Source organism: Pongo abelii, chromosome 3, assembly GCF_028885655.2.
Source record: "Pongo abelii isolate AG06213 chromosome 3, NHGRI_mPonAbe1-v2.0_pri, whole genome shotgun sequence".
Classification (NCBI taxonomy): domain Eukaryota; kingdom Metazoa; phylum Chordata; class Mammalia; order Primates; family Hominidae; genus Pongo; species Pongo abelii.
In genome coordinates this window covers 184126431-184146413 of record NC_071988.2, presented here as the reverse complement: position 1 = coordinate 184146413, position 19983 = coordinate 184126431, and the positions used below count along the sequence as shown (strand labels likewise).

General features: G+C 33.8%; 1 protein-coding gene across 1 annotated transcript in view; it reads left to right on the top strand.

The window, feature by feature from the left end:
* The window catches only part of FSTL5 (follistatin like 5), an 807547-nt gene that overhangs the window by 30295 nt on the left and 757269 nt on the right, over positions 1–19983 (top strand). The window contains exon 3 of the mRNA XM_024246010.2: positions 9162–10140. The gene's annotated coding sequence lies outside the window, so the exon portion shown is untranslated. The remainder of the gene's footprint in view (positions 1–9161; positions 10141–19983) is intronic.

The window sequence follows — 19983 nt, the reverse complement described above, 5'->3', positions numbered from 1 at the left end:
CGCATATAATTTCAGACATTCATGTATCATTAGCTGAAGAAGCAGTACGAACATAATGGTTAAGAATTTGTGGTATGGTGTATTGTTAGTCAGGAAAAACCACTTCAGAGAACTAAATGTTATGGTGTCATCCATGGGAAAGTCTGAGGAAGATAAGTCATTATAATAAAAGGATACTTGCACATGTATGTTTATAGCAGCACAATTCACAATTGCAAAAACGTGCAACCAACATAAATGCCTATCAATCAACTAGTGGATAAAGACACTGCTGTATATATATATATACACACACACACATATATATATAAATATATGATGGAATACTACTCAGCCATAAAAAGGAATGAATTAATGGCATTTGCAGCAACCTGGATGAGATTGGAGACTATTATTCTAAGTGAAGTAACTCAGGAATGGAAAACCAAACATCGTATGTTCTCACTCATAAGTAGGAGCTAAGCTAAGAGGATGCAAAGGCATAAGAATGACACAATGGACTTTGGGGATTCAGGGGGAAATGGTGGGAAGGGAGTGAGGAATAAAAGACTACAAATAGGGGGCAGTGTATACTGCTTGAATGATGGGTGCACCAAAATTTCGCAGATCACCACAAAGAACTTACTACTCATGTAACCAAACACTACCTGTTCTCCAATAATCTATGGAAATAAAAATTTTTAAAGAAAAAGTAATGGAGGCTAATTGCTGAAATTCAGTTATCTGGATAATCACAATATTCAAAAGAGTAGGTAATTCAGTTGTTTTTAGGTAGAGAGAATAGCATAATATGCATTTAACTAGCTGTTGCTCAATCTAGTGGATGGAGGATGGCATCTGAAAATAGGCCCAGGCAATACCCTAAAATCTGTAATCAGGTATTTGATATCTAGGAGCAATATCCATAAATAGTTTTCATCAGTGCTTCAGAATGACTTTTAAAGGCAAAACTTTTGTCCCTGGTAGAAACAACCTTAAGGCTTATCAGACTTGGATGATTTTAGGTATATCACACTAATTGAATACTTATTACATTGTATTGTAATGGCTTGGTTGGCTCTTATTTATGGTGTTATCTATTGTTTACTCTTGAATCTCTAATTCTCAGTATATCTCTGTCACAGTAGGCATCTGATTTCTATTTGTTGAATAGATCATTGAAGGCATACTTGAAAAGAACTAAGTCGGTTCCTATTCTCGGCAAATATGGGTAGGTGGAAATGAAATTCAGATAACTGAAGGATAGAGAGCCATCACTAAAAGTGTAGAGTGAAACTCAGATAATTAGTTTTAGAGTAATGCATTTGGGCCAGAATGACAGAAAAGCTAAGCTGGTACAGCACAGTACAGAGGGATCTAGTACCAACAACTAGATTTTCAGCCCCAAAGTGACCTGTGTCACTTCCACTCCTAATTCTTTGTACAGAAGTGGGCACATGGCTCCACTCAACCATTGGAGACCACAGAATGTGATTCAAACATGCACAGGAGGAAAGAGGGTAGTTAAAAGATGAGATTCATTTTATCTGATTCCAGGTAAATATGAAATGTATAGAATAAATAAGACTTTATCTTAGGATATCAGTGAGATCTATCATGTAAGAAGCTAGAGAACTCAGAAAATGTAAAACTAAGGTGTTGGTGAAGGATTAGTGCATACACAACTATTTCAAAATTAGTTCAGTTGCTGAAACATATCAATGTCTTTAGTCTATTTATGCTGCGGCAACAGACAAACCAACTTCACATCTCAGTGGCCTAAAACAAATTTCAAATCTCAGTGACCTAACACAATCAAGGTTTATTTCTTGCTCATGCTTTGTGTTCATAATGGGTCAGCAAAAGCCTCTTGGTTCATAGTTGTCCTTCAGGAGTCCATTCTGGCTAAGCAGTCACTATTTCAATTGCTGCCAGTTACTTTGACAGAGAGAAAGGAGTTGCAGGATCTTGCATCAACAGCTAAATTCTCAACCCAAAAGTGACTTGTGTCACTTCCATTCACAATTCTTTGTACGGAAGTGGACACATGACTTACTCAACCACTGGAGACGACAGAGCATGATTCAAATACGTGCACGGGAGTAGAGTGGCCATGACGTGGTAAGCAGCCGTGATAAATACAAAAGAAGTATATCGTGAAATGCTAATCTACTACATAGAATTGTTTTCATGTTTCTTTTTCTACAATGTTTGCCTATTTAAGTTCAAATAATTTCTACATAATATCAACAAACAATAGCAATCAACATTTTAAAAGTGAGACTTTAAGAAAAGTAACATAAACATTTCTGTTGGGTCCCTTACCACATTTCCTCCCAAACAGTTTTAGTGCTATTCTTGGGTTCAAAAACTGGAACAGTTACTTTGGGTCATACGGTTTAGAAGGATCTTCTGTATAGGAAAGGTTAAAAAGCATAAAGGAAAATCGGTAGTAATTTCTCACTTTGCCAAACTCTTTTCTTTACTTCACTTTGAGGATGTATCACTTCGTACCTGAGATTTTACTAATTTTGACCTGCTATACTTTCTCTATATTTCTAACACTTTTCATTTATAACTTATAATAGAATTTTACTTATAGTTATTAATTTATGTATTATTATATGCCTACAATATTTGTATATTTTTCACATACAGATACAAGAACTTAAATTTCAGATTTTTCTCCATCCTTTCTCATAGCTGTGCTTTTTTTTTTTTTTTTTCCTAGCAAGTACCTGTGATACTTGGGGAAAAATTACTTATCTGTGTGGACAAATATGCAGATTATTTTCATTAGTAACATTATGTTTCCTTACACATTATGATATTTCTGAACTCGACTTAAAGCTATATTATCTATGTCTTTTGACATTCTGCTGTAAAGGTTATAATGTAAAACACGTTACTGTGTGTACTTCTTTTGAAAGCTGAAAGAACAATTATTTTGTCTCTCCTATAAACAGAAGTGTGGCCGGGCCCTGTGGCTCACGCCTGTAACCCCAGCACTTTGGGAGGCCGAGACGGGCAGATCACGAGGTCAGGAGATTGAGACCATCCTGGCTAACACGGTGAAACCCTGTCTCTGTTAAAAATACAAAAAAATATAGCCAGGTGTGGTGGCGGGCGCCTGTAGTCCCAGCTACTCAGGAGGCTGAGGCAGGAGAATGGCGTGAACCCGGGAGGCGGAGCTTGCAGTGAGCCAAGATCGCACCACTGCCCTCCAGCCTGGGCGACAGAGCGAGACTCCGTTTCAAAAAAACAAAACGAAACAAAACAAAAATTCAGAAGTGTAAGTAAAATGGTGACGGCAACTAATATGAACAGTGACATATTAGATTCTAAAAAATAATTAACATACATTTTTAAAATGTTGAAATAGCCGATATCGAAACACTTGTAAGACCAACTCCCATACCATATGCGTTTTATGCATTTGCTTAATACTTTAAATTCAGCAATAGATATTACAGATTTCCAACATAAATCTATTCATCAGCAGCACGTATTTTAATCATTGTGGGCAAATATATAACTCAAGTCGTGAGAACTGAAATTCTCATATGCAATACCAACATAGGCCAATAGATGCCCTAAGAGCTCTCTTAAACACAAGAACTCTAAGAATGTAAGTTGTCTGTTTGAGCATCAGCAAGTCTCCTGCTTTTTTTTTACAGTTCAATTAAGAAATAGCACCATAGTTTTAGATTCCAAAGACTCTTAATATTACCGAACTTTAAACTGCCTCACGAAGTACTAATTTCTATTCTATTAAAGTAATAGAAAAAAGAAAGGAAAACTCAGTGAATTGATTTGAGAATCTATTAATACAATGAAGGTAAGAATATATCTGATTCACATAATTGATTATTTCTAATTTTATAAATGCAGCCAACAATATTATTTATTACTGTGGTACATAAATGTAATTCTAGGGTTAATTTAATCACAGAAGCAGATCAGATTGTGTTGTAAAGTATTTCTTGAATTAGCTGACACTTTTAGGGTGTCCTGCTTTTACTATAATTTCAATCTTTTTTCTACAATATTGCTATTAGTAGAGGGTACTTAAAGGCTTATTAATGGATGATATTTTAATTATGGTTACTACTTCTAGATTTTTTTTAACACTGAAGTTAATTCATAGAAAATAAAGGATACTTAAATATATTTGTTATATAAATCTAGCAAAATAAAACTATGTTCTTATCTCGCCAAGTTTAGTTTATAAAAAATTACATTCAGATGCTTTTTCCTAAGCCAAGGAACAAATGATTTACTTATAGGTTTATGTCCACATTTAACATCCCTAAGGAGGATATCTCAAATTGTGAAGATACATAGCTCTATAATAACAATTTTTAATTCTTATTTAATTATACTTACTAAATTTTTAAATCAATTAATCATTTCAATCTATACATTTATAGAGCAATATTTTTTGTATCCATTCATATGAGCTCGAAAACTCTGTGCATTGACACGTTGATAGATGCTCGCTGTTATTGAAAGTTAATTCCCATTGTTTACTAGTGTGGGAAAAGCAAACATTTTTACCAAGCCAAAACAAAAAGGCAAAATACAGCTTTAGGGAGAAACTCATAGTAGTATTACTTGGAAAGCAGGATGTGTGTGTCTGTGAAGTTGACAACTAAATAAAAAAAAATATGAAAATGCATAAAAACTAGAATAGTTAACACAAACCTGAGTCTGCTAAATCTGTATGTTAAGGTTCATTCCCCATGATATGGCTATATAAAGAGCGGGTTTTAATTCCCTTCAATTGAGAAGACGAAACTTATAACATTAAGAATCCATATTTATCATGGAGAATAAAATAGGTTTATTTGTCTTTGCGCCCTGAGCATTCATGGTACATCCTTTGATTATGCAGTGGTTCTTTAAGTGGCCAGTTACTATAATTCTGAATTCATTTTGACCCCAAATTATTGATGACAATGAGCAAATCTTTTATTTAAGGCCAAACCTAGGTTTCTGTATTAAATGTGGTAGGTTTCAACTTTCCAGTTAAGCAGCATTTATTAAACCATGTTCTATCTTTCTCCAATTAATATTACCTCAATAAATATTGATATCAAACAATTTCTTAAACCTATAACTTTTATTCATACCATACATTTATCCAGGTTCTTGTAGAATTTGAGAAGCCTGTTTACACAGTGAGAATTAAAGTTTATATGTGCATTAATCTGATAATTTGAGGGGTAGAATAGCAAAAAGTTATAGTCAACTTTTAGTCAGTATTTCTGAAAAAGTCCACCACTCCTTTATGAAATGTGCCATTTTGATGGTGGATTTATAATTACAAATGACAAAAATTGTCTCTCTTAGTGTATCTTTCTGTGTGTTAATGTAAATACTAGCAAGAAGATACTTTTCACAGTAGTCTTGATTAAATTTAACAATCTTATCCAAAGCCACCAAAATGCCTATGCTATGATATATAATAGAGAAAATGAAAAACAACACAATCTCAATTTTAACATATATTGAGATTACAAATAATCCCAATGAAACTAATTGAGATTTAAAATTAAACTGATATAATCTCATGAAAATTGTAATTGCTGCTTAGATCAAATACATGTGTGCATAATGAAATAGTGTTATTTAATTTGCAGCTTTATTTATTAGTAGTGAGTTTTTAATTCATATATCTTAATTTCCATAATTTTAAGAAAACATATTTGAAAATTCTCATTAGTATATCCTACCTACATAAACACACACACACACATGCACACATATAAATTTGTTTAAGGTCACAGTTTGGAATTAGCTAAGAAATTTAATATAAATGTATTGTATCAATATTTCTTTCAATAACAAAATACTATATTTAAATGTCCTTTACCACAGTAGACATATACCTAATAGATATTTTAAATAGAACATTAAAATGAAATAAAACATATGTGGAGAGCACAAAAGGGCCCAAGGGAGCAAGAGATAGAAAGTAAGAAAGTAATGGAAGTAAAGAAGAAGCCATATATATATATGCTTTTTTATATATATATAAATATGCTCTTTATATTTATATATGCTCTATTATAGATTTATATATATGCTCTTTCTTTTTAACCTTTTTATAGTGATTCCAAATTTTATATATAATCACTATAAAAAGGTTAAAAAGAAAGAGCATAAATTAGTTTTTAGCCGCAAGATTGGTTCATAAGATCTAATGGTTAAATGCAGCATCTACTCTTTAAAAAACTTTATGTACATATGCATCATCAGGAGAAAGCACAATCATGTATAAGCTCACATTTCAGGGATGTTGGGATCTCTATCTTAATCACGTTAGTGCTTATGTCGAATCATTTCACTCTCTTTTATTTAAAAAAAAAAGGTTATTTATAGCTATCAGTTTTTTTCTGGCCCTGCTTTATTTTGATCCCCAAAAAGTAAGCATGAAAATTACCTAGAAAAAAGTGCGTCTTTGCTTTTCAAAATAAGCATGTTCTCAGTTACTAGCAAACCTTCTTATAATTGATTCAAAAAGAAATATTAACGAAACATACACTGTTATTATCGTTAGAGTATTCATAATTCTAATGTACTACAAATACATTAAATAATTATAATTTGAAAAGGAGCTTGTAAAATTTGATGATACTACAGAAGCCCCAAATTAACCACATTCGCAAGACAACATTACAATGTGCTTTATAATTTCTGTGTATTACATTCCAATATGTTCATGTAAATTACCTAAATTAAAATCCTTCAGTAGATGTTGGTCATCCAGCTTTAAATAAATTTTCCTTAAGCACATTTGCTTAATTTTTAATCATCTTTCCAGTGCCAATTTGCAACTAAAAATCCATCTAACCTCTTCCACATGCCTTAAATTTTATTGTTGCTTTACAATTACTTTAAATATCCTGAACAGTAATTACATCTGTGACTATATGCGAGATTATTGCAATATGCTTATATAATAAATGAATGCTTTAACAGGCCTATTTTGCCTTTTTTTAGTTTCAGCCAGAGTGGATAAAATTTATTTTTTTGACCTCTCTTAGCCTCATAGTTGATCTTAGCCTCTCCACACCTCCCAACCTAATTACATGAAGATATTCTTTTCACAGGCTTAGTAACCAGTTGCCAATTTATTTCACTTAGGGAAAAGTTCTTAAGGTTTTAAACTCTAATATGAAATTTTGAATTCTAATATAAAAATTTCTGAAGTTTTGAAGTCTAATATAAAATTACAGAATGACAAGCATGTAATGAATTTTGGAGATAACAGGATAACCTATATATTTTACAAATGATGTGTGTGATGAAAAGGTTTAAATAACTTGCCCTCAGTCACATTGCCATTTAGGACAGTACAAAACCAAGAATCTGCTAGGAGAATATTCTCAATGCTTTTCTGCATGTATTCCTCTTTGTTCATGCTTGCCAAAATAGCTCTTTTCCTTTTTCTTTTCTTTTCTTTCTTTCTTTCTTCTCTCCCTCTTTTTAAAGACAGTGAAAAAATGAGAAAATGATTTGGCTTTCCTTTCCATCTTTGAAAGGAAGGTTTGTTTTCCAGTTTTATTCCCTCAGGTTTTTCAATAATATTATGACTGCTTTAACTGAATTCGTAGTCCAAAATGTTATGATCACTGGAGTAAACTGAAAAATTGTGTCCATTATACAAACAACATAGGTCTTGGTGGAATTTTATAAGCATACATCATGTACTCTCTATATTACTAAAGTGAACTATCAAGATTTCTCTGATATTGCAGCACATTGGCATGAAGCAGACCAAAGTGTGCTATGCGATGTTCCCAAAAGAAGCATATCATGTGCGCCATAGTCAACTTAAGTTCAAGTTATACAGTTGGCTCCCTTGTAATTGTAATTGTGCAACACCCATCTGCCCCAACAGATCATCTTTCCTGACATATCATGGTGTCTGCCACCTTTATTAAAATGACTTTGGGAATTGAAGAACTCATAATACATGCATGTATGGGTATATCTGTGCAAAAAGTCATGGCACTTGACACTTATAAACGTAAAATCAGTAGTTGTCTGAGAAAACAAAAACATTGCAGATTACCCAAAATGCAAAACTTGTAGTCAAGGTGTGTTAGAGAAATAGTACTGGAGATTGTACGTTCAGAAAAGAAACGGGCAATTTCTGGAATAAAGCCATAGAGAAAGGTTTATGTGGGTGTGAATCAGAATAAAAAAATGTTCCTTCCCTCAAGCAAAAACACCATAGTTTTTTCCTCTGTTATTTCTTCTTTTTTAAGTAACTAGAAAGAAGGAGTTTGGGGGTATGGGTCCACAAAGTAAATAGACTTCCTCAAATAACTTCTTAATATTAGAGAAAATAAAATGCATTATTTTTCCTGATGGGGAAATAAGCAAGGGTATTCATTTGATTAGAGTCCCTGAAAAATGCTTGTGAGTGGATCCAGTGCTAGATTATATCAGACTCCTGGAATATGATGACACATATCTGTATGTATGCATTTTGATGGAAAGCAATGTGTGAAACGCTACAACATTATTTGCATAAACAACCTTTTTTATTAAACATGCTTTACCCAAGTTAAGAAAATTTAAGCTTAGTTTTAGATATCCACTTCTCTGTCCAAGTAAGTCATGCTAGCTGTAGGTGGGACATGTGCATGGAATGTGAATAATCACCCTTCTGGATGATTGATTGCTTCAGTTCACTGAAAGTGTTTGTTTACAAGTTTAAGCAGTCTGTGGAATTTGGCATGACAGGCCCCCTTTCTCTTGCCTTCAAGGCCGCTAGAGCTTCACTGGGACAAGATATATCACAAATACTGAGAGACTTGCTAAAGGCTATGTAATGCTTCCAGCATAGCCATCTTTCATAGTGAACAATTGATATAGTAGACATAATAAATATTGCATAACCTTCAGAATTTTGGCAGTGGAAGTTGAAGCTGAGAACTTTCACTTTTTATGATTTAATTTTTTTTTCCCTCTGGAATCTCCAAGTCTATACAGTTTGAGGATATATTTAAATCATGAGAATGAATAAGGAAGGTTCTGTAGGTTTAATATATACTATGGAGCACTCGTATTTTTTTTGTTTTAAGATTCTGTTTAGAAATGATGGTTAGCGCTGCAAGCTTTCACGTTTTCTCTCAGTGCTCAAGAATTTTTTTTTTTTTTTCTTCCAGGCAAGTTTCTGCAGCAGCGACTCCCTCCAGAGGCTCCGTGAACCGAGGGAAGGGAGTAGGAACACCAAATACGGATCCGTTCAAATAACCAAATGGCAGGGAGAGGCAGCAAAGTTTGGCCAGGAAGATCAAAAGGATCGGAGATGTTTTCAAGAATGGTTGAATAGATTCATTCTATTTCTCCGTCTCTTCCCCACCCGCCTCCCACTCGGTCCTCTCCGTGTTCCACTGCCCCCTCTCTCCGCCCCGTCTTCCTTCCAGAGCTGTGCCCGCAGCGATCTTAGAGTGCGCAGAAACGGCAGTCCCAGCGAAGGCAAAGGCTCCAGCACCGCCAAAGCGTTTAGTTTCTTCTGGACTCGTTGAGAATACATCTTGAAGTCCAAAGATGCCCACGCTGACGTTAAGCCTGAATTTTGTTGCCTCGATTGCCGCAGCTGACTCTAGCAGAAGCCCAGTCAAGGGGGCGGCCCCTTACCTCTCGGCGAGTTGATATGCAAAATAGTTACGTCAGATGGTGGGGGCGGGGCACCCCCGGGTTGAGTGGCGGCAGCTCCTGCCTAGGGAGGAGGAGCGAGAATCAGCCTGGTTCAGTGACTGAGACAAACTGGAGGTGAGAGGAGCTGGTACTGTCCACTGTGTTGTCGGTGCTGAACCTGAGACGCGAGCGGACCAGTTGCTCCAGCACCTGAAGGCAACGCCCTCTTGCACCCTCTGTGCCCTGTGGGACCCGCTTCACCAACAGGACCCATATCAACTTGACAAAGGAGTGTGGTATCGGACGTGGGAGAGAGTCCTCTGTTTGCCACCTGGGCGCTCATTCAGGCGTGACTTTGGAGATTTCTATAGTTTTAGACCAAACTATTTTTTTTTCCTCAGCTAAGACGATCTTTTTAGAGTTTTTTTTTTTTTTTAATTGTGATTTATATTTCCACAGCGTTTAGGAATCTTTCTGGGGGACTTTTGTGACTGTTAAAATAAGGTAAGAAAAATAATATTGTTATAAATGTTACAAGTGGGGGAGAAATACGGACTGCTATACAAAAATTTAAAAACAAGTTATGCTTATTTTTATAATTTGAAACTGGACTTTTGGCAATGATTTCAAAAATATTTTAATAATTACTATTATTATTATTACAAGACAATCTGTTAGTGATTATGCACTGAATTCTAGAGGGGAAGTTGAGAGCTTTGCTTTTTGTGAAGTTGATGTCATTATGTTATATCTTGCTTTATAAATATAAATATTTTAGAGCAATACTTTCAGCAGGGTTCAAAGGATAGGAACCATTCCAGGAAACCCCCCAAATATATTAGCAAATGATATTAAATAAATCAACCAACAAGTTGTTTAGAACAAATATAATCAAATAATTATTTGAATGGACTAGTCTCTGGTTAATCATCAATATTATTTCCTATATCTAAAGCATAGACTTCAAAGTGCAGAGCTCTCTTAACATTTTTTGGAAGGGAGGAGGTAGGTATAGAAACATTTACATCATGCTGGGTCCATTTAGATGTGTTATGCAGTAGATCCAAATAAAACTTGTGAAACTCAGTCTCTGAGCATTCCACACCCCAAGGTCATGTGTATTTCCAAGTTGGGGGCTGTTTGTTCTGCTGTTGACTAGCAAATGTCATCCCCTTGCCACCCCCTCAGGTTAGAGGTGGATGTAAATGGGAAGCTCTGATTTAATAATACAGTATTCGCTTGTATTATAGTCGCTTGTGCTGTTGGTAATTGAATGGAACTGGGAAGCGTGGGCTGAGAAAATGTCTCACTATTTCAGCAATGTTTAACCTCTTGCATGCTTAACAGAGAGCTTTTCTTTACTTAGAAGATTTTCTTTTGAAGCTATGTTCCTTTTGTCAATTGGCAGTGTATTCTGAGTGTGTACAGAGAAAGAATTCGGTGTGGAAAACGACTGAACAGTACTTCTCATAGTGAGCAATTATTAAATGATAGAAGTTATCCTGTGCTCTTTGTATTTCTTATTACTATTCATGACTTTGACAGATGTGATGGTTTGCCTGATAAATGGAATTGTGGTCTCTCATTTATGTCATTTAGTAACATTAGATTAAGTATAAATGATGCCTGGAAAAGCACAGGGGTGGGGGATATTTCCTTTACATTCCAGAGAGAGAGAGTTTAGGTTGCAAGTAGACGTCCAATATTAATAGGAATGAGTTAAATATAAAGCTGTTTCATACTTAATAAGTATTATTCAACTGAATAGATCTATGCTTTTCAGCAGGCGTACACTAAGTTAGGTTTAAATATTTGTATATTTTAAAATATCATAAAATTTCTACTCTAGTTGCATTAGAGTTACTAGGATGAAGTTTAGCTTTAGAATTTTGTGATTTAAACTAAATCCTCTAGGTAGAGATTTTTCATTGTATTTACTACACAACCCTACAAGAGAGCGATTGCCACAAGAAATGCATATTGTTGCAAATACTAAAGGTCAAATGTAAATCTTTTGAAGTTGTTCACATGTTTTACCCTAAACAGATATTCTTTGTAGGATTCATGTCAGTCATGTGATCTTAAATTAAATATTCGTACAAATTTTGAAAGCCTGGATTGGGTAGAGGGGCAAAAAAGAATATATAAAACACTGAGCTAGGAAGTTTATACAACATAATCTCCTTTAAATACACAGAGAATCATTCCTTCCACTACAAATTTTGAAATGTTCTTGTTAAAACTAATTATGTTGGTATAAATATTTAGGCTGTGAAATTTCTAACAGAATTATGGCTTATTTTATTTTCAATTTTATTTATTATCTTGAAACATTAATACATATCTTAATTTTATAACTTATTTGAAAGGCATACTATATATAAACACATTTACTCAAAATGTACCTGAGTGTGTCATTGACTTCCATTTGCACAGTTTTCCAAGATGTATGTCTTTATTGAAGTATAAATATTTACCTTGAACTACCAATATCTGGAATTCTTTAAGATGAAATTTAATGTTTCATCTAACAATAACATATTTAAACACTGAAGTCAAACTATGCTACTGGCAATAATAACCAAAGGTTGACTCAATGAGATTGCAAATGTAAAACATTAGCTGCATTTTTTTTCTGATTTTTCTATACTTTTAGCTTTTGCAGCTTAGTCCTGAAATAAGGGAAAATTAGATTCCCATCATAAGCCCAAATTTAGCATATAGGGGACACTACTTAAATGCAGAATAACATTTCCACTGAAACTAATAAAATTGCCAACTTTGAAGACACTTATGAAAGATATTCAAATGTGGTGGCCCCTTATTAAGTCTTTGATCCACAAAGAAATGACCGTATTTTGGAGTTATAATAAATTCATGTAAAATGTAAAGGATTATTCAGTAACACAACACTGGATGTCTTGTTAAGACATTAACTCATTTCATTACAGACACACTGCAAATATATACAGCACTGTTTGCAGAAGAGTGATGAACTTCATAAAGTCTACAGAAAATTATCAAAATAATTTAATTATATATTACATGATGTGCTCAATTTGTCTTTTTAAATTGTTTCTCAACCTCTTAAGGGTTATCGATCAAACTAAAAATTGAGTCAAAATGAAATTTATAGATAGTTTCTTCTTACAAATAAAATGCATTCCTGTTTATGTTTTGTGAGATTTAAGATAAGGGTGAATCAATTTGGAATTTTTATTATCAAGGCTGTATATTGCTTGCTTTCTTTTTTGTTTGTTTGTTTTGTTTTCTAGTTACTAACATGGGCGATAGAAAAATACAAGTCATAATAAATCTGAAATACTCTAAAAAGTCTGAAAAAAATTAAAATACCTTTTAAAATGATATTTAAGAAGTTATTTGCCTAATAATTTACTGATAGTTTTCTTTGAATAATGACCATTTAAAAATAATATTTAAAGCTCATTTATCAATAAGACCCAAAGGCCTTCAATGACAACTTTCTATTAGTTCTTCATATTTGCCCAAAATTGACATAGTATCTCTCGTATTTTTTACTACTTAATATATTATGAAGCTCAAAAGACTCTTGTGAACTAATAAACTAGAAAAAATACTTCCTGTTGTTAGAGTCATTCTAAGAGTCAAGTGACCAATTATCCTTTACCAAACAGAGTTAATCACCTTCTGCTTCAACACCTCCAAAGTCTTTTGGGTATATCCTACTTAAGGTTAGCTGTAGAATCGCTTGTGGAAATATCCTAATTTTCCAATTAAATTGGTAACCATACAGTAAAGCAATTGGTCCCTCTGTGTTTTAAATCACCTTAGTATTAACGAATTGATATTATTATAATGGATGGGACCATGTTTTGATAAACTCAGAGTTCCAATGGGTTTTCTGAAACAGGATGAATTAATAGTATAAGTAATTGAGACAATTAGAATGTATATACGTGTGTGTGAATTTATGTGTGTACATATATATTTACACATATATGTATATACACATATATATGTAAATTCTACTGCACAATAAACATGCAAGGGCATGACCTAGAACATGCAAGTTAAAGACATGCTAGCTAGTACAAAATAATTTAGATAATAAGCTGTAATACAATATATAACTTTTAGTGGCAATTTTGTCTTTTAATTATTGTTATTTTTTATTTCGGCTAGAATGCTTGTGCACATACCAGTTTTTTTGGCATTAAAATGACATTTAGAACCTCTCATGCTGATTGGCAAGGCAAGGAACAATTGAAAATGAATATTTGCCAGGAATAAAAAACAAAATGGATGTGTGCATAATGAAGAGTTTATAGCACCTTATTAATTGTTAAAAAATATGAGTTCTGATAAAGGATTTGGAAATTACAATCTATAAAAGTAAAACATCAAGTTTACTTCCTACAAATCTTCAGATAATAAGCCATGCACCTCTGTAGAACAGAGCCTGAATATCCCTGCGCATAACGTATTTTTATTCCTTGTGTATTAATGTTTTCACACATAAATGTGGTGAAATAAGAGAACAGCTTCACTCTGAACTTTCTTGGTTTAAAATCAAGTAATTAATATTAATTTAATATTTTTATTCCTTGTGTATTAATGTTTTCACACATAAATGTGGTGAAATAAGAGAACAGCTTCACTCTGAACTTTCTTGGTTTAAAATCGAGCAATTGATATTAATTTAATGTGGCTTTTGGTATTAAATTATATAAATCTCTAAATAAAGCAAAGTGGTTGCTTAGTGAGTTCATTTGTATGTCAATACATAGAATATTATTTCAACTCATAACTAGTTCATTGCACAAGTAACAATTCCAAAGCAAAAATTTAAAAATACTTCTTCATTGAGTTGTATTTAAATATACATTGTAATAGAGAAACTTACTTTACTGATGTATTTTCTCTGTGAATATAGCACCAAGGTAGCAATTAAGACATACATACAGTAGCAATTAAAACATACACACCTGAGCTATATTCCCCAAAGATGATGATGAAATGGAAATAATTTACCTTTTATAGTTGGACCATTAGATATTGTTTTATTGTCTCTTGAGTTATTATTATTTTTAAAATTCCAAAACCCTAAAAGTAAATGTCCTTACATGAAAACACAAATGCCTACCTGCTCTCTGTAGTTACATGTCTCTTTTCTCAAAGCCCCAGCAATTGCTGTGACTCCACTGTCAATCAGACTCTGAGCTGCCTCACTTAGGATTATGGAATCTGGCTCTTCATATTTCTAAAGAAAAAGAACCAGTGAGTTGGTACTAGTAAAGACATTTGTTGCTTCATAATGAAGTGTCTATTGATATCATTTGGTCTTTGATCCTGAATTTGCTTTTTCATCTGGGAAAAGGAATAAGATAGACATAGATACCATTCAAAGTATTAATAGGTATTCATATATATTTCATTGATATCAGGCCATAAACCCATATTAAGTAATGTAACATTTGCATGGCTTTGTAAAGATTGATACTATTCAATCCTTAATTACTCATATGAATATAAGAAAGCAGAAACTCACATCAAATCTCCATACCACTGTATCCTATGGTCACACAACTAGGAATAGGTGAATTAGGGAATCAAACCAAGTTTACATGTCTAGTACCTCTATTTAGGTCAAAAGTCCAGTAACTAGCTATGTCATTTTCAAAACTAAGCATTTTTACTATGATAATCTCTTTACTATATGTAAATGCCTCTTATTATTTCCCCGAGACTATTGCTTAATTATTAAGTCATTGAAATTATTTTATAGCATATATTCTTTAGTATACACACTTTAGAATGCATAATACCAAAGACGTTAAGGGGTTTTCCCTCTGTATTTAATGTTATAAAGATGCTACATTAATTGACCTCATAGAATATTCAAAATATTAGAAGCAGCCAATATTTCCCTTGGTGCCTCAAACAGCATAAGAAACAATAGAATAGAGTAGATAATGTTTCCTAGGAGTCAAGTTGTTTTTCTTTTTCCCTTAAAAGTCCTACTGGAGATGAAATTCAAACACTTGGTGAAATTTAGACCATTTCAAACAATCAACATTTGTGGTATCAACTGCTACTCACACGTAATCCTTCAGATTAGTTAGCTACTAAAGTTTTGAACAGTTTGTGAGATTAAATCAAGATTAAATAAAATAATCAAAACAAATGACTAGCTTTGAGGCACAATACCAAAGAGGTAATCTAAGGCGGGCTCTTGAAGGCTTTGGAAACATTACTTTATTCTATTGTTTCTATCTAATTGTATTTGATGTAAAGGGAAATATTGGCCACTAGCTGTTGCTCTTTGTTTTCATATAGCATTTAGGGTGACTGAGAAAGAGAAGAGGTGACTGCTGTTAGCAGTATTTATAACACAGCTCCCTGGTGTGCCAGATAGTTGCATCAGACTCCCTACTGAATCCCCATTATACAAGTTTTTGGTTGTCTTTATTAAGTGGATCCCAAAGGAGATAGAAAAGTTTGATTTTCTTAAGAGTGTTTAACTTTAAAGTGGAAAGCGTATAGGGCCTTTTATTTTATATTTTACATATTGGTTAACAATAATCAATGTTTCACTTTTGACATGAAGGCTGGCATAAATGTTTTTAATCTTGAAATTTTTACGAGATTGTGTATACCATTTGTGTAACTCATTGTTCCTCATTCTCTGTGGAGCCCTAGGAAGTCCATTCACTCCAGCAGCTACAATTATCATCTTTTCACAGATATCCTCCAAATCTGTAGCTCTGACCCAGATTTGAAGTCCATTAATGTATTTACAAAGGTCTGCTGGACATTTTAACTCTGATTTCATGGTGACAGCACAAACCCCATGAACTCATGATCTCATCCCTAACATGATCCCCATTCTATTTTTTTTCTGGCAGTCAGTTGATGACAAATTCTCCTTCAATTTACTTTGGTCTAAAAATTTATAAATATTTAAAAATTACATTGTTCTTCCTATACAATATGCAGCAGGTACACAAGTTTTAAATCCCTCACTTTATCATGTAGCTTTGTCTGATTCCCAATTCTCTGTTTTTCTCTTATCATTTTTACCTTGACCCAGACTGTCCAAACTGAGACACAATTATTTTGACATTCTTTACACTAGTCTTATTCTTGTTTCTTCCTGCTGTAATAATAATGAGACAAAATTTCTGATGATTCATAATATCCCATGCATAGTCTTAAGCATTTATAAACACAGTTTCATTTTATGTGCATAACAGTTTATAATGTAGATATAGGGAAACCATCTTTTTTTAAAAAAAGTTAAATTATTTTTCAACTGTTATTTTAGATTCAGGGGATATATGTGCATGCTTGTTACCTGGATATATTCCCCGATGCTGAGATCTGGGGTATGAGTGATCCCACCACCCAGGTACTGAGCATAATACCCAAAAATTAGTTTTTCAGCCTTTGCCTCCCTCCCACCTTTCCACTCTTGTAGACTCCAGTGTTTGTTATTGTCATCCTTATGTCCATGTATATACAATATTTAGCTCCCACTTATAACTGGGAACATGGGATACTTGGTTTTCTGTTCCTGTGTTAATTTGCTTAGGATAATGGTCTCCAGCTGCACCCACATTGCTGCACAGGACATGATCTTATCCTTTTTTATGGCTGTGTGGTATTACATGGTGTATGTGTACCACATTTTCTTCATCCAATCTACCATTGATAAACACCTAGGTTGGATCCATGTCTTTGCTATAGTGAATGGTGCTGCAATGAGCGTGCAAGTGCATGTATGTTTTTTGTAGAATGATTAATTTTCTTGTGGCTATCTACCCAGTAATCGTATATATTGGGTCAAATGGTATTTCAGTTTTAAGTTCTTTGAGAAATCTCCAAACTGCTTTCTTCAGTGGCTGAAGTAATCTATATTCCCACCAATAGCATATAAGACTTGCCTTTTCTCTGCAGCCTCCCCAGTATCTGTTGTTTTTTGAATTTTTAATCATAACTATTTTGACTGGTGTGAGATGGTGTCTTATTGTGGTTTGATTTGCATGTTTCTGATGATTTGTGATGTGGAGCATTTTTTCATGTTTGTATGTCTTCTGAAACCAAGTCTTAAGGTATTGACCACAGAGCTGAGACTCAGATCAAGTTTTGTCTGAAGTCAACTGCATGATCAGATCCTAATCTTTATGTCCTGCTGTTACAGATTTCATATCTTTGGATTTCTCTTGATTAAAATATGCTTTAAAATGCCACTGTGTTCAGAAATCATCATTAGATCTCTAATTTTTACATTAAGTTGACACTCTCTGCTGCTTTAAAGATTCTTCTAATTGGTTCTACACCCTGCAAGTAGTCAACCTGCTTTTCCATTTTCTGATATGTGAAATGCACGCATGCAGAACAAAGATAAGTTAAAATCTAAACCATCACATAGTTCCTTACCTCTGTATAAACACCATGTCCTGTCTGGACTGTTGTACTTTAAAGAATCCCTGTTTAGGTCCCACTCTTCTGCATTCGGTCAAATGTTCTTATAGTTTAAGAGCATATTGTGCTCCCATGTGATTTTCAGAGTTGTTGTAGTTTTTGTTGCAGTAAATGTCATGTCAGTGTCCCTTTGGATCTCATCAAAATGTTCATGTTTTTAAAACATATGTGTGGTTTCTGTTGTGACATACAAATTATCACAGACTTAGCCACATAAACATTTATTATCTCCCGATTTCCATGAACTATGAGTCTGGGTACAGGTGAGTTGGCTCCTCTGCTCAGGATCTCACCATCAAGGTTTCTGCCAGCCCTGGGTTTTTATTTGAGGCTTGAGATTTTCCAAGATCACCTAACAGTTGGCTGGATTTGTTTCTTTGCGGCTCAGAACTCATGGAGACTTGCCTCTTCAAGGCCAGCAGAATAATTAATCTGACTGCTTCTGTTTCTGACCTCTAACCCAGCTTTTAAAGGCTCACTTATCCAGTCAGGCCCAGCTAGGGTAATCTCCCTTTTGATATACATTTAATCACATCTTTAAATCCCTTCCTTTTTGCCATATAATGTGACCACAAGAGCAATAGCACATTACCTTTGCCATGGTCTATTGGTCAAAAGCAAGTTATAGGTCCTGCCTACACACAAGGTGAGGTGATTATACAAGAGTGTGTGTCACTGGGATTCAGGTAGTGTTCTGCCTACTGTACCTTGTTGAAGTTTTACTTAAACCTTAATCTTTATTGCTTGAATGCCACTGGGCTCGTCTTTCTAACCCTAAATTTATCACCTAAACTGTGTAGTAGACAGTCTGGAGTGGCTTTTGGATTCGTTAATGTGTCATAGGCTGTTCTTCCTAAGTAAATCTTTTATAGGAAGAAGGCTAGAAACTTCTTTTGTGTGTAAAAAAAAAACCTGTATAGTTTACAATTACTTCATATATATATAAATTAATTGGTCCACATTGGATTTTATTCTCTTTTTATGCTTGCTTTTGTTACATAATGCTTTGTACATTTAGGACTATAATAGATTTATGATGATGGATTTGCTTAATGTTTTTTGATATTAGAGTTTGGTCATTTGCTGTGTTTTCCCATTTTTAACTTTGGTCTCTGACTGAGAACCACACAAAGGATATTTTATTATGAACTTATTACATTCAACATGGACTATTTTCATGCAAATCAGAAACTTGTATTTAACATTATATTTATGCTCTTTTACAGATAACATAGTAATTACATAGAAAGTGAACATGACATTCTACACTTGTTATTTAGGAAAAGTGCAAGAAATATACTTTAGATTTACTTTAAAAGAAAAACTTCAACATTTGAAAAAACATCATGTTCAAAAGATCTTCAACAAAAGATTTATGTGCTGTGGATATTTTTTTCTTGTTTGTGTAGTCTAAAGATTAGTAAATTATTGGGCAATGATTTTTACTAACATCAATTACACAGAAAAAAGCCATTGCACTTATATCTTCTATATACAATTAAAACAATTTTATTTTGACAAAAGCTAAATAAAGATAACTAATAGGTAAATTCGATTTTTCATTCTTTTATAAACAATACTTTAAAAAATATTATTAAGATTATAGCTATTTTGGCTGGGTGCAGTGGCTCAAGCCTGTAATCCCAGCACTTTGGGAGGCCAAAGCGGGTGGATCACCCAAGATCAGGAGTTCAAGACCAGCCTGGCCAACCTAGTGAAACCCCATCTCTACTAAAAATACAAAAAATTAGCTGGGCATGGTGGTGGGCACCTGTAATCCCAGCTACTCAGGATGATCAGACAGGAGAATCACTTGAACCCAGGGGGTGGAGGTTGTGGTGAGCAGAGCTCATGCTATTGCACTCCAGCCTGGGCAACAAG